The sequence below is a fragment of the Ochotona princeps genome, chromosome 10, assembly GCF_030435755.1.
Source record: "Ochotona princeps isolate mOchPri1 chromosome 10, mOchPri1.hap1, whole genome shotgun sequence".
NCBI lineage: Eukaryota > Metazoa > Chordata > Mammalia > Lagomorpha > Ochotonidae > Ochotona > Ochotona princeps.
Window position 1 is genome coordinate 30,642,183 of NC_080841.1, and position 12,944 is coordinate 30,655,126.

A 12,944-nucleotide genomic window follows, 5' to 3' on the forward strand; every position below is an offset into this window, starting at 1 on the left:
ACAGAAGATTTCATCTGTGGGTCACTCATGCAGCCTATGAGGAAACTGACACATAGTCACTACAGAGAAACGTCACTAAATCCATCACTTTCTCCCCTATAACCTGTCCCCTCTCCAAGTCAACAAGCTTGCTGCTATTCTGCTTCTACCAACACAGAAAGAAAAGGGAGATAAAACGAGACCTCCAGAGGAGTGGGCTGTGACCCACGTCTGATGCTCAGGTATGAAGAGCTGTTTCAGATTTGACCTTGTCAGTTCCTACAACAACAGGGATGCATTATCAGAACTGCCCTTGACCTGCCTCCCAGGAGTCAAAATATTTTCCCCAATGAAAATTTAAGCAAAAAAAAAAAAATTTAAGCAAATGGCTTAATTGCTATTTTTGGCAGGAATATTATGAGAACCAACACAGAACTTTTTCCTGAAACAGTTAATTAGAAGGAAGTCTAAAGCTATTTTCTAATTCAGTCATAAGGTCCACCCAGGAAGCTGATCCCCTCTCTGAGAAGATAATCAAAGTGACAAGTAACTTTCAAGTTTTTGCCCATGTACTCACAGATTTCTGATAAGCGCCAGAAGGATGTTTGCATCCCAGGGCATTGAGAGCTAGTCTCTGGGCCCAGTTCCTTAGCTGCTCTCATCTGGAACTTTGTAATTTGTCCTGCTTAATTTCTGACCCATTCTCCTAACATACGCCTAACATTTGCTCCGCATACCTTCTGCCTAGTTTTGATATTTAAGTCCTGGGTCAGTTATTACAGTTTGGAGAGAATGGAGACCTTCTTAAAAATAACCAAGGCCCGTGGTCATAATTTATGAGGACACTCAACCCAAGGAGTCAGTGACTGTATGAATGTTCATACAAGGAACAATTACTGTAAGATCTTAGACCTTATTATATATGAGGTGTTGTGATTTCAATGTAAGTTTGAACATTTGCCCGAAAACCTATGTATTGGTGACTTGATTCCCCAAAGTCTAATGTTAATGAATTAATGTAAACATTCAATGAATTAAGAATAGATATTCAGGGCCGGGCGTGGTGGTCTAGCAGCTAAAGTCCTTGCTTTGAATGCACCAGGGTCCCATATGGGCGCCGGTTCTAGTCCCGGCAGCTCCACTTCCCACCCAGCTCCCTACCTGTGGCCTAGGAAAGCAGTCAAGGATGACCCAAAGCTTTGGGACCCTGCACCTGCATGGGAGACCTGGAAGAAGCTCCTGGCTTCAGATCTGCACAGTTCCAGCTGTTGTGCTCACTTGGGGAGTGAATCATCAGACGGAAGATCTTCCTCTCTGTGTCTCCTCCTCTCTGTATATCTGATTTTACAATAAGAAAACAAATCTTAAAACAATAGATAATCAGTATAATTACAGTGGCTAAGAGGTAGGCCCAGTGATAGGTCTTGAGATAACTGGAGATGTGCCCTAGAATTGTAGTTCTCCCCGAAGGATTAATCACAGAAGCCCAGTTTTGTCCAGCCATTCTCTCACTGCTCTCTTGTTTATCATATGATCATTCCCCTGCCATCTTCTGGCCTCACCAGAGGACTGAACTCCTGGGGCCATAGGAACTTGGACTCAGAGCCTCTAAAACAACAAGCCAGAATAAAATTTCTTTCCTCCTAAGTAGCTTCTCTCAGGCACTTTAAAGTAACAAAAAATCAATAAGACACAAGAGTACTGTTTAGTATTGGTGGGAAACAGAACTTAAAAATGGTTATTGGGGCCACTACTGTGATGTTATGGGTGCCTTCCCAATAGAAATCAGCAAATCTTTATCTTGAAAAACGGATGTTTATTTTCTTGCAAAATATTTTTAAACCCATGCGTAAGTTTTTCATGATACACTTTCTCTGTGAGCTTTTAGAAGGCCCCTCAGATGTGAATTTCTTATAGCTAGCACCAGGACACTAATAAGCAATAGACTTTTCAAAGCTAGGTCACAGAACAGAGAATAACCTTCAAGGCTCACTTTAAGGAGCACAAAGCAATAATACGCAGTCACTGATGCTGGATCAGCAGTGTCACTTCATGCCCTGCAGACAGTAAGCTCAGGATCTGTGGGCGACCTGAGCACTGGGCAGCTGCAAGAGGAGCATCGGTTCCAGTTAGCTCATCATCTTTGATAAACACATATTCTTTCCAATAAAATAAATAAATCTTTAAAAAAAGTCGACTTTCCTCTCTCTCTCTCTCTCTCACATACACACAGAACTTGTCTTGTTCCCTCTGTCAAATTACAAACACTTTATTTATTTTTTTGTTGGAAAGCCGGATATACAGAGAGGAGGAGAGACAGAGAGGAAGATCTTCCATCCGATGATTCACTCCCCAAGTGGCTGCAACAGCTGGAACTGCGCAGCTCCGAAGCCAAGAGCCAGGATTTTCTTCTAGGTCTCCCATGCAGGTGCAGGGTCCCAAAGCTTTGGGTCATCCTCAACTGCTTTCCCAGGCCACAAGTAGGGAACTGGACGGGAAATGGGGCCGCTACGATTAGAACTGGCACCCATATGGGATCCCTGCGCAAGCAAGGCAAGGACTTTGGCCGCAGAGCTACTTCGCCAGGCCCAACAAAATAAATCTTTTTAAAAAATAGGACATTGAATGATCTATGTGGTTTTCTCTACCCTCAAAAGTGGGTTTTTTTAAGGCTTAAAATGTATTTTAATAAGTTAATGCTTCATTACTGCTCCATTTCTCAGAAAAACTCCAAATTTAATGTATCAGGGACAAATCAAACGTGACACATTAATCGAAAATACACAGCATATTATCTAAGACAGGCAATGCTAAGAGCTCCTGTCAGACCTACAGCATACAACAACCCTGTTCCCAAGACAGTACTAAGCCTGTCACAGAATAGCAACACCGTAGGACACAAACACACCATTCTTGTGTTCGTCTTACCCAAGAGAAAGATGGAGGCAAGTTAACACAAAATGAAAACTTCCTTAGGACATGACCGGGTAATATATGGGATAGAATAGAACCATATGTAAGCTGAGACCTCTGTGGACATTTGCCTGAGTTCTCACATGGTTTTTGTGGTGTGTGTAACAGTGTCTCTGGAGCTTGTGGGGGAGGGAGTGATGTAGTGATGAGAAAGCAAATAAAACAGAATGGACACAAACCGGAATGATCAAAATTAATAGGCGATACGGATGGGCCAGATGGACATGGGAGGTGCTATGGGAATAAACAACAGCGGTGTCATGCCACCTGCTCCTGTGCCACCTGGAACCCCAGCAGCTCCAGGACCTGCCGCTAGGATACCAGATGGAACCTTGGGATTGACCCCACCGGCAGCCGAACGCTTTGGCCAAGCTGCTACAATGGAAGGTACTGGCGCGATTGGTGGAACCCCTCCTGCATTCAAGCTGCATTCATGCAGCTCCTGCAGCTGAATTTGCTCCAAACAAATGCTGCCAGTTATAATAAAGTTGCAGTGTCTAGTACCCCAAAAACCTTTTAAAAAGGACCCTTGTTAGACCAGCTAGAATTCTACCCTGGAAAAGTGTTAGAGATCCCTCCTAATAATTAGATCTTTTCCACCTTAACTACTTGAGGGAGTATGCTGGAGGCAGAGGGCAAAGGAGGGGTGGTATCAAACAAAATAATTTTGTGTGGTATCTCATCAATTTTATGTAGTGCATTCCTGAAGTCTCAATGTAACTGTTGGGGGTATAGAGGGACTGTGGCAAAAGAGGTCTCAGCTTACATGTGCGTGGGGAATTGAACCTGAAGGTCACTCATGCACTTCATGAATATTTGCATGGCAGCGACTGTGTGCTGAGCACCGCACTAAATGCCAGTCTGGCAAAGCCCAGGCTGTTCAGAGCCTTTAGATCAATGGGGAAATAAGATTTCACAGGCAAAATGAGATAAAAGTATAGGGCAGTGCATCATTCATGGGTAAGTGAATGGCGCAGGTACTAAGTAGCTTCTAGCTTTCTGAGAAGGAAATATTAAAGAATAGAGATGCATCATTACTTGGTGGAGCCTAACTGCCTGCTTTCATATCCTGCTTTGGTCACTTGCCAACCTTACAACCTGAAGGAAGCTCTCTCTGACTCAGTTTTCTGATTTGTACAGAACCTGGGGAGTCAACACAGTGACAAGTAATCCTGTCTGCGATGCTGGTATCCCTAATGGTTTGAGTCCCAGCTGTTCACTTTCCATCCAGGTCCCTGCTTATGGCATGGGAAAGCAGTAGAGAGGATATCTCAAGGCCTTGTGCCCCTATACCCACAGGGGAGCCTGGAAGAAGCTCCTGGCTTTGGATCAGTTCAGTTTCTTTTGGGGAGTGAACCGACAGATGGGAAGATTTCTCTCTCTCTCTAAATCAAGTAAAATAAAATCTTTAAAAAGAAGAAGAAAAGAGGGCTAATCTCCAGAATATACAAAGAGCTGCAAAACAACCAAAAAGTCAAAACAAACAAGCCACTCAAGAAATGGGCACGGGAAATGGGCAGACACTTCACAAAGGAACAAACCCAAATGGCAAATAAACATATGAAAAAAATGCTCAAGTTCCCTGGCAATAAGGGAAATCCAAATTAAAACATCAATGAGGTACCACCTAACGCCAGTAAGACTGGCCCACATGAATAAAAGCACCAACAACACTTGTTGGCGAGGTTGTGGGGAAACAGGAACCCTACTCCACTGCTGGTGGGGCTGCAGGCTGGTACAGCCTCTATGGAAATCAGTATGGAGAACATTTAAACAACTCAAAATCAACATACCGTATGATCCAGCAATAGCACTCCTAGGAATATATCCAGAACACTTGTTTTACGAGAAACCAACATGCACTCCTATGTTCATAGCAGCACAATCAGTAATTGCAAAAACATGGAAGCAGCCAAAATGCCCATCAGCAGAGGATTGGATAAGAAAACTATGGTTCATCTACTCCATGGAATACTACTCAGCTATTAAAAAAAACAAAATGCAGTTCTTTGTGGCCAAATGGGCCAAACTGGAAACCATAATGCTAAGGGAAATGAGCCAATCCCAAAAGGTTAAATACCACATGTTTGCTTTAATTTAAGATGATATGATGTTATGTATAACATGTTATGTTACGTATGTTAAAAAAAAAAAAAAGAAGAAGAAGAAGAAGAAAAACCCGGAGAGGGGCAGAGAATAATTTAGGGGTAAAAATTGACATGTTCTTTCCAACATGATTAGGCATTTTACATTCCATTAGGAAAAAGGATGGGGGAGGGAAAGACACTTGGAATGTGAGATAATTCAAAAATTAACAATTGGTCAAAATGGAAAAAATGCACACCATCATTAATAATGAAGGAAATTCAAGTCAAAACCACAAAGAGATGCTGCCTTGCTGTAGTTAGGATTTTCTATTGTCGAAAGACAAGTGAAAAAAAAAACATTTTTGAGGATGTGGAGAAAAGGACATGCTTGTACACTGTTGTTAAGAATACAAATCAGGAGCCCAGCGCAATAGCCTAGTGGTTAAAGTCTTTGCCTCACACATGCCAGAATCCCATATAGGCGCCAGTTCAAATTCCAGAGGACTCACTTCTAATCCAACTCCCTGCTTGTGGCCTGGGAAAGTAATCGAGGAAGGTCTAAAGCCTTGGGACCCTGCATCCGCATAGGAGACCCAGAAGAAACTCCTGGCTCCTGGCTTCAGATCAGCTCAGCTCCAGCCGTTGTGGCTGCTTGGGGAGTGAATCAGCAAACAGAAGATCTTCCTCTGTCTCTCCTCTCTGTATGTATATCTGACTTTCCAATGAAAATAAATAAAAATCTAAAAAATAAAAAAGAATACAAATCAATACAGCCACTGTGGGAAAGAGTACAGAGGGGTCTCAAAAGCTAAAATAGAATTAGTGTGTGGTCTAACAACCCACTACTGGGTAGATATCTAAGGGAAATTAAATCACTCCATTGAGGAGCTATCTGCATGTCCACATTTATAGTAGCACAATTCTCAATAGCCAAGAGATAGAAACAACCTGAATGTTCAACCTCTAAGGAAGAGACGGAGAAAATGCAGGGCTTGGAGCACGTGGCCTGGCTAAGCAGTCAAGGATGGCCCAAAGCCTTGGGACCCTGTACCATGCGGGAGACCCAGAAGAAGCTCCTGGCTCCTGGATTCAGATTGGCTCAGCTCCTGCCATTGCAGCCACTTGGGGAGTGAAACAGTGGACAGAAGACCTATCTGTATCTCCTTCTCTATAAATCTGCCTTTCCAATAAAAATAAAACGAATTTTTAAAAGAAAAGATATCACATTATTTTCCATTAACATGTATTTTTATGTGTTAATTAAAAAGAGATAACCACTTTAATTATGATTCTCCAAGTAATAAAAGTTTAAATGTTTCTCATAAACTCCCTAAAAGTATCCTGTGTCTTGTTTTGCTTTGCTTTGCTTGAATAGGTCATGACTTCCATGAATATGATAATCATGTGAGAAAGTGGAACATGAACAAATATGTAAATTGAATAACCTTGGCATTTGTAGTTTTTAACTTTCTAATATTTCTATGTGCATTTGCCAAACCAGACCTTCTGAATCTTCTCTTTTGCAAGTCAGTTTTGTCTTTCCTTTTTCTAAAGGCTCTACGGCTATATCTTCCTTTGCCACTAATATTAGTAATCACCCATTAAAACTACTGTAAAAATTAAATGAGTATATATGTAGGAAGCACTTAGTATAGTACAAGGCTTTTGTTAGGTAATAATGTGAAAGGGCAGGTGTTTGGCAACCTGGTTAAAACACAGCATGGGCCCGGAGGCGTGGCCTAGCGGCTAAAGTCCTCGCCTTGAAAGCCCCGGGATCCCATATGGGCGCCGGTTCTAATCCCGGCAGCTCCACTTCCCATCCAGCTCCCTGCTTGTGGTCTGGGAAAGCAGTCGAGGACGGCCCAAGGATTTGGGACCCTGCACCCGCTTGGGAGACCTGGAGGAGGTTCCTGGTCCCAGCATCGGATTGGCGCGTACTGGCCCGTTGCGGCTCACTTGGGGAGTGAAACATCGGATGGAAGATCTTCCTCTTTGTCTCTCCTTCTCTCTGTATATCCAGCTTTCCAATAATAATAATAATAATAAAACACAGCATGGGACGTCCACATTCCTATTGGAATGACTGCGTTCAAGTCCCAGTTCTTCTACTTTTTTTTTCCTATTTAAAAAAAAAATTTTTAAACCAGTTCCACTTCTTATCACAGCTTCCTGCTAGTATATACCCTAGGAGGCAGCAGGTACTTGGGTCCCTGTCATGCATGTGGGAGACTCGAATGGAGTTTCAGGCTCCTGGCTTCAGCCTGGCACAGTCCTGGCTACCGTGACTATTTGGAGCGTAAACCAGCAAATGGGAATCTCTCTCTTTCTCTCTACATTTTCCTGCCTTTCAAATAAAAATTAAAAATACATAAAATGTTAAATATATTTTAAAGTAATAGTATGAAGCAGTGGAAGGCTTTCCACAGAAGAGGGAACTCCACTTCATCCAAAGCAAATCTAGTTTAGATGAAAGAAGGGAATGGCCTGAGCACAGGGATGGGGCATGGTGACTGAGTCACCTCAGTGGAATGCAGCCACGGACTAGCTCTGCATGTGGCAAGAAAAGATAACACTGAAGAAACAACCCAGCTTTGATCTACACGCTGAAGGGCTTATTCTCGCTGGTGAAGATAATGGGGAGTCGCTGACATGTTAGAATTCAGTGACATGACTTGGCTACAGCTCTGCTGTAAGAAAGCTTTTCTTCCTAGATTGCTTTGAAAGCCAAAGCTGCTGTTGGTGCTAAATCACTGCTTCAAGTTCAATTTTACCTTACAAGCTGCCTTTGCTGAAAACCAAACCCAAACCAAATCCTGCCCGCTCCCTCCTCCCTCCCTCATGTCAGTGGCTGCTACTTCCTGGCAATCTGCTTAGAGACCATAATTGAAGTTCTTTTGGAAAGCAATTAGCGAAGCCACAATTTGCTTCTTTAGGAAGTCCTAATGGCTTTTTGGGTCTTCCCATCTTATTTTCAGGTCAAATCACTTTAGCTTATTGTACAACTACCACCAGCACATTATGTGCTATATGGCATTCATTCAGGGATGGTTCCAGAACTCCACTGCCATGAATAATAACACCAAAATTGAGAAGCACAATTTAAAATCTTGAGCCAAAAAAGCAAAACTGGAGACATCACACTATTTGGCTTTTAAATATTTGCAAAACATGTTCATCAAACCAAATAGTACTGACAGAAAAACAGATCCATAGACTGATGAAACAGAGAGCCCAGAAATCTCATGCATTCACGGTCTGGTGATTTTCAACAAATGTATGAAGAACACAATAAATACTATTGGGAAAAAAACATATACAAAAGAATGAAATCAGATCTTTGTTCTAGATGATATGCAAAAATTAAGTCAAATTAGACCAAAGACTTAGCAAAAAAAATAAGACCTAAAACTGTGGACCTATGAGAGCAGAGTTGGAACCTCCATAGCATTGGTCTGGGCAATGCTTCTTTTTTTGGCCTGTATTCCAAAAGTGCAGACAAAAATATGCAAACGTGAATGTAGCAAGCTAAAAAGTTGCTGTATAGCAAAGGAAATAATTAACAGGATAAACAAATAATCTATCAACTTGGAGACTATATTAACAAATTGTTTATCTATTACTGAGTTACCCAAATTATAGAAGAGACTTAACAACCAATTTTATCTTTTTAACTTTTATTTATTTGTATTGAAAAGGTAGATATGCAGAGAGAAGGAAATACAAAGAGAAAGATCTTCCATCTGTTGGTTTACTCGCAAAGTGGCCGCACGGCTGAGCTGACCCTAAGCCAGGAAAAACATTTTTTAAAAAAATGAATTCACTAGGTAGAGATAGAATTCAAAAATCTAACTCTTTTTTTTTAAGATTTATTTATTTTTATTGTAAAGGCAGATGTACAGAGAGGAGGAGAAACAGAGAGGAAGATCTTCCATCCAATGGTTCACTCCCCAAGTGACCACAACAGCTAGAACTGAGCCAATCCAAAGCCAGGAGCTTCTTCCGGGTCTCCCACACGGGTGCAGGATCCCAAAGCTTTGGGCCATCCTCGACTGCTTTCCCAGGCCACAAGCAGGGAGCTGGATAGGAAGTGGAGCAGCCAGAACCGGTGCCCATATGGGATCCCGGCACGTTCAAGGTGAGGACTTTAACCACTATGCTATCGTGCCAGGCCCTCAAAAATCTCTTAACAAACAAACAAACAAAAAAACATATGATCAACGACATGATCCACCCTGCTCTCAAAAGACAAGAGCAGGAGTAGGCAATTGGTACCTCTACACGGATGGCCACTCTCATATCAGAGTGTCTGTTTCAAACCTTGACTCCTCTGTAGCTGATCCAGCCCCCTGCTAATATGCCTGGTTCAAGTACTTGGGTCCTTGCCTCCCATCTGAAAGGTCCCAGCGGAATTCTGGGCTGGCCCAACCCCAGCTATGGCGTGCATCTAGCAAAAACACTGGTGGATGGGATATCTGTCTATTTGCCTCTGCCTCTCTGCTTCTGCCTTTCAGATGACAAAATATTTTTTTTTAATTTAAAGATGTACTTATTTATTTTAAAGGCAGAGTTGGAGAGAAAGAGAATCTTCCATCCACCAAATGGTTAAAACACCTGGGATTGAGCCAGAGCCAGGATGTTCTTCCAGGACTGAAGCACTTGGTCCATTCTCTGGTGCTTTCCCAGGTGCATTAGCAGGGAGCTGGATTGGAAGTGGTACAGCCAGGACTCTAACCTGAGTCCATATGGGATGCTGGCACTGCAGGCAGAGGCTTAATGCACTATGCCACAGTGCTGGCCCTGAAAATTTTTAAGACAATAGTAATTCATTGCATAGAAGAGTAATATTCCTACTTGAAGTCAGAGGAAATTGTTTCCTGTAAACTCATGCCACCACAAAAGCATCTATAGGACATTAAAATAATGACATCCTGTTTCCTGCTGATGGCTGCTCACATGGACAGATTTTCAGGTGGTTAGAAAAATAGATAACATGCCTACCTACTTTTTTTTATTTCTCAGCATTTCTTTTATTACTCCTATTCTCTGATGCTTGCTCTTGATAGTTTGAACACTGATGAAGCCGGTTGTGAAGTCTGGAATGGAAAATGAATACTGAGTACAAAATTCCTTACGACAAGCATACCTATTGTAAAGAGGAATACGACAGAGGAAAGGAGCCTGTAGTTCCTTAAGTAAATACATTCACTGCATCCTGCAGGCTGACAGAGCAGCCCTCCTCCTTAGATGTAGATTCTGCACTCTGCTATCCCACTACTCACATTTTAAGTAGGCTCTTAGAGCATACCAAGAATTTAAGCTGCTATCTTCTTTAAAAAAAAAAATCTTCAATCTGCTGGTTCACTCTCCAAATGGCTGTAACAGCCAGAGCTGACCTGATTTGAAGCCAGGAGCCAGAAGCTTCTTCCAGCTCTCCCATGTGGGTACAGGGTCCCAAGGCTTTGGGCCGGCCTTGATTGCTTTCCTAGGTCACAAGTAGGGAGCTGGATGGGAAAGCGGGGCCACCAGGATTAGAACCAGCACCCATACAGGATCCCAGCACATGCAAGGTAAAGACTTCAGCCACTAGACTATTGTGCCAGGCCCCTAAACTGCTATCTTCTCCTTTTGTAGCTACAGTAGGTCACTTGCTAATTTCTTTGCTGAGAAATCTGTATCTTCCAACACTTGCCCCAGCTGGGGAATGTCCTGGCCCACGTCTTTGGCTAGACTATTTGAATGTTCATTATTTCTTGGTTTTCAATGACCTTATAAATGAAGTTATTATATGATTATAAAAGAAGTATTTAAAACAGTATCAGGAAGCCAAGGGATATAAAACAGACATGAGTAGTTGCTTTAGTCTGTGATTGTTAAATGTTTGGTAGCCATAAAAGGCCAAGCACTGAGAGTGGAGCAGGATGAAGCAAAACACTATCAATATCGTCCCAGAATGCAGCAGGTCAAGGTCTATGGTTAGCCTTCTTATTTCAGTGTGGTCATTAGACTAGACAAGTGGTTGTCAAAATAAGGACTATCCTCCACATGAGCATGACTTCTCAGAACCTGGAAAGGTGAACCAGATACATTAAAATCACATTACAAGGCCCAGGGCAATGGCTCAATGGTTAAATTCTCACCTTGAAAGCACTGAGATCCCATAGGAGTGCAAGTTCATGTCCTGGCTGCTCCACTTCCATACAGCTTCTTGCTTATGGCCTGGGGAAGCAGTGGTCGAAAGCCTTGGGACCCTGCACCCATGTGGGATACCCAGAAGAGCTCCTGGCTCGTGACTTTGGATTGGCTCATCTCTGGCTGTTGCAGCCACTTGGGGAGTGAACCAGTGAATGGAAGATCTTTGTCTCTTTCTCTCTGTAAATCTGATCTGCCTTTCCAATAAAAGTAAATAATTATTTTTTAAAAATCACATTATATGGGCCTGGCACAATAGCCTAGTGACTAAATCCTTGCCTTGCATGAGCCAGAATCCCATAGGGATGCTGGTTCATATCCCTTCACTTCCCTTCTAGCTCCCTGCTTGAGAGCTGGGAAAGCAGCTGAGGATGGCTCAAAGCCTTGGGATCCTGCATCCACATGGGAGATACAGAAGTTCCTGGCTGCTGGCTTCAGATCAGCTCAGCTCTGGCCATTGTAGTCACCTGGGGAGTAAGCTAGCAGATGGAGAATCTCTCCCTCTGTCTCTCTTTGTCTCTGTAAATCTGCCTTTCAAATGAAAATAAATAAATCTTAAAACAAACAAAAAAGAAATATCAAGTCTTTATCATTAATGTCATTAAAAACACAGCAGCTCAATCCAATCAGTACTACCAATGGTTGGGACCCTAGACTGTCAAAACGGGCTGGGTCAATTTTGCCAACCAAAAAACATGACCAGCTAGGGAACTTACTAAAGGCAAAGAGAAAAAAGTTGGGTAGTGGAAGAAGATGGCTATAAATATTACCTACAATCACATGAGCAGTTACCAAAATTAAGACTAGTTGTTGTCACGAGTACTTCCTCATTTGGTTATGAATACACTTTGTATGTGTTTATTAAATAAATACCTTGTTTCCTTTCCTCATAGTCCCTTTATGATATGACAAATGATAAGGAATGATAGCCCTATCTTTTTAAGCAGAATTATTGCCTTTATTTGAACATTCAGTACCATTTAACAGGATGTATCTGGGAGCCCAGAAGCCAAAAGGTGGGCTTGTGGCAGCAGTTTCATGTCAACTTGACGGTACCACAAGGTGTTCAGATATCTAACCAAGCATTATTTCAGCCGTATCCATGAGAATGCTTTGGATGAGATCAACGATTGGGTGTATGCATGGACCAAGTAAAACTAGGAGACTTACCTCCATCCACTCCATCCAGTCAACTGAAAGGTGTTTAAGAAGGAACTCCCCTACTTGACTTCTTAAACTGAAACAGCATCCCTTCCTGCCAGTCTTCAGTCACCTTGATCTTGGGGTTCCCAGCCTCTACAACTATGAGAAATAAATTTCTGTTGCTTATAAGCCACTTTGTTTATGGTATTTGGGGTATAGATGTTCAGATGGACTAACTTTCCAATCTTATATAAAAGTGTTTTTGCCATACTGCATAAAAATAGTCTATGTATTTTTATTTACAGAAATGTACTATGTGCATATAGCCTACAATATATTGCAGGAAAGTGAATCTACTACATTAGAATGGCAAAATTAGAGACAGTTTTTTTTACTGTTGATTTGATAAACTTTTATATGAAAATTTTGTATAAAACAAAATAACATATCCTCTCAGAGGCCAAGTTTTCACAATTTGCTGTTTCTAAGGAGTCCCAGGAGTCTTGCTAGTATAGGTTCCCTAAGCTTTCCTAGGTCTACTGAATCCACATCTCTGGAGGAGGAACCCAGAGA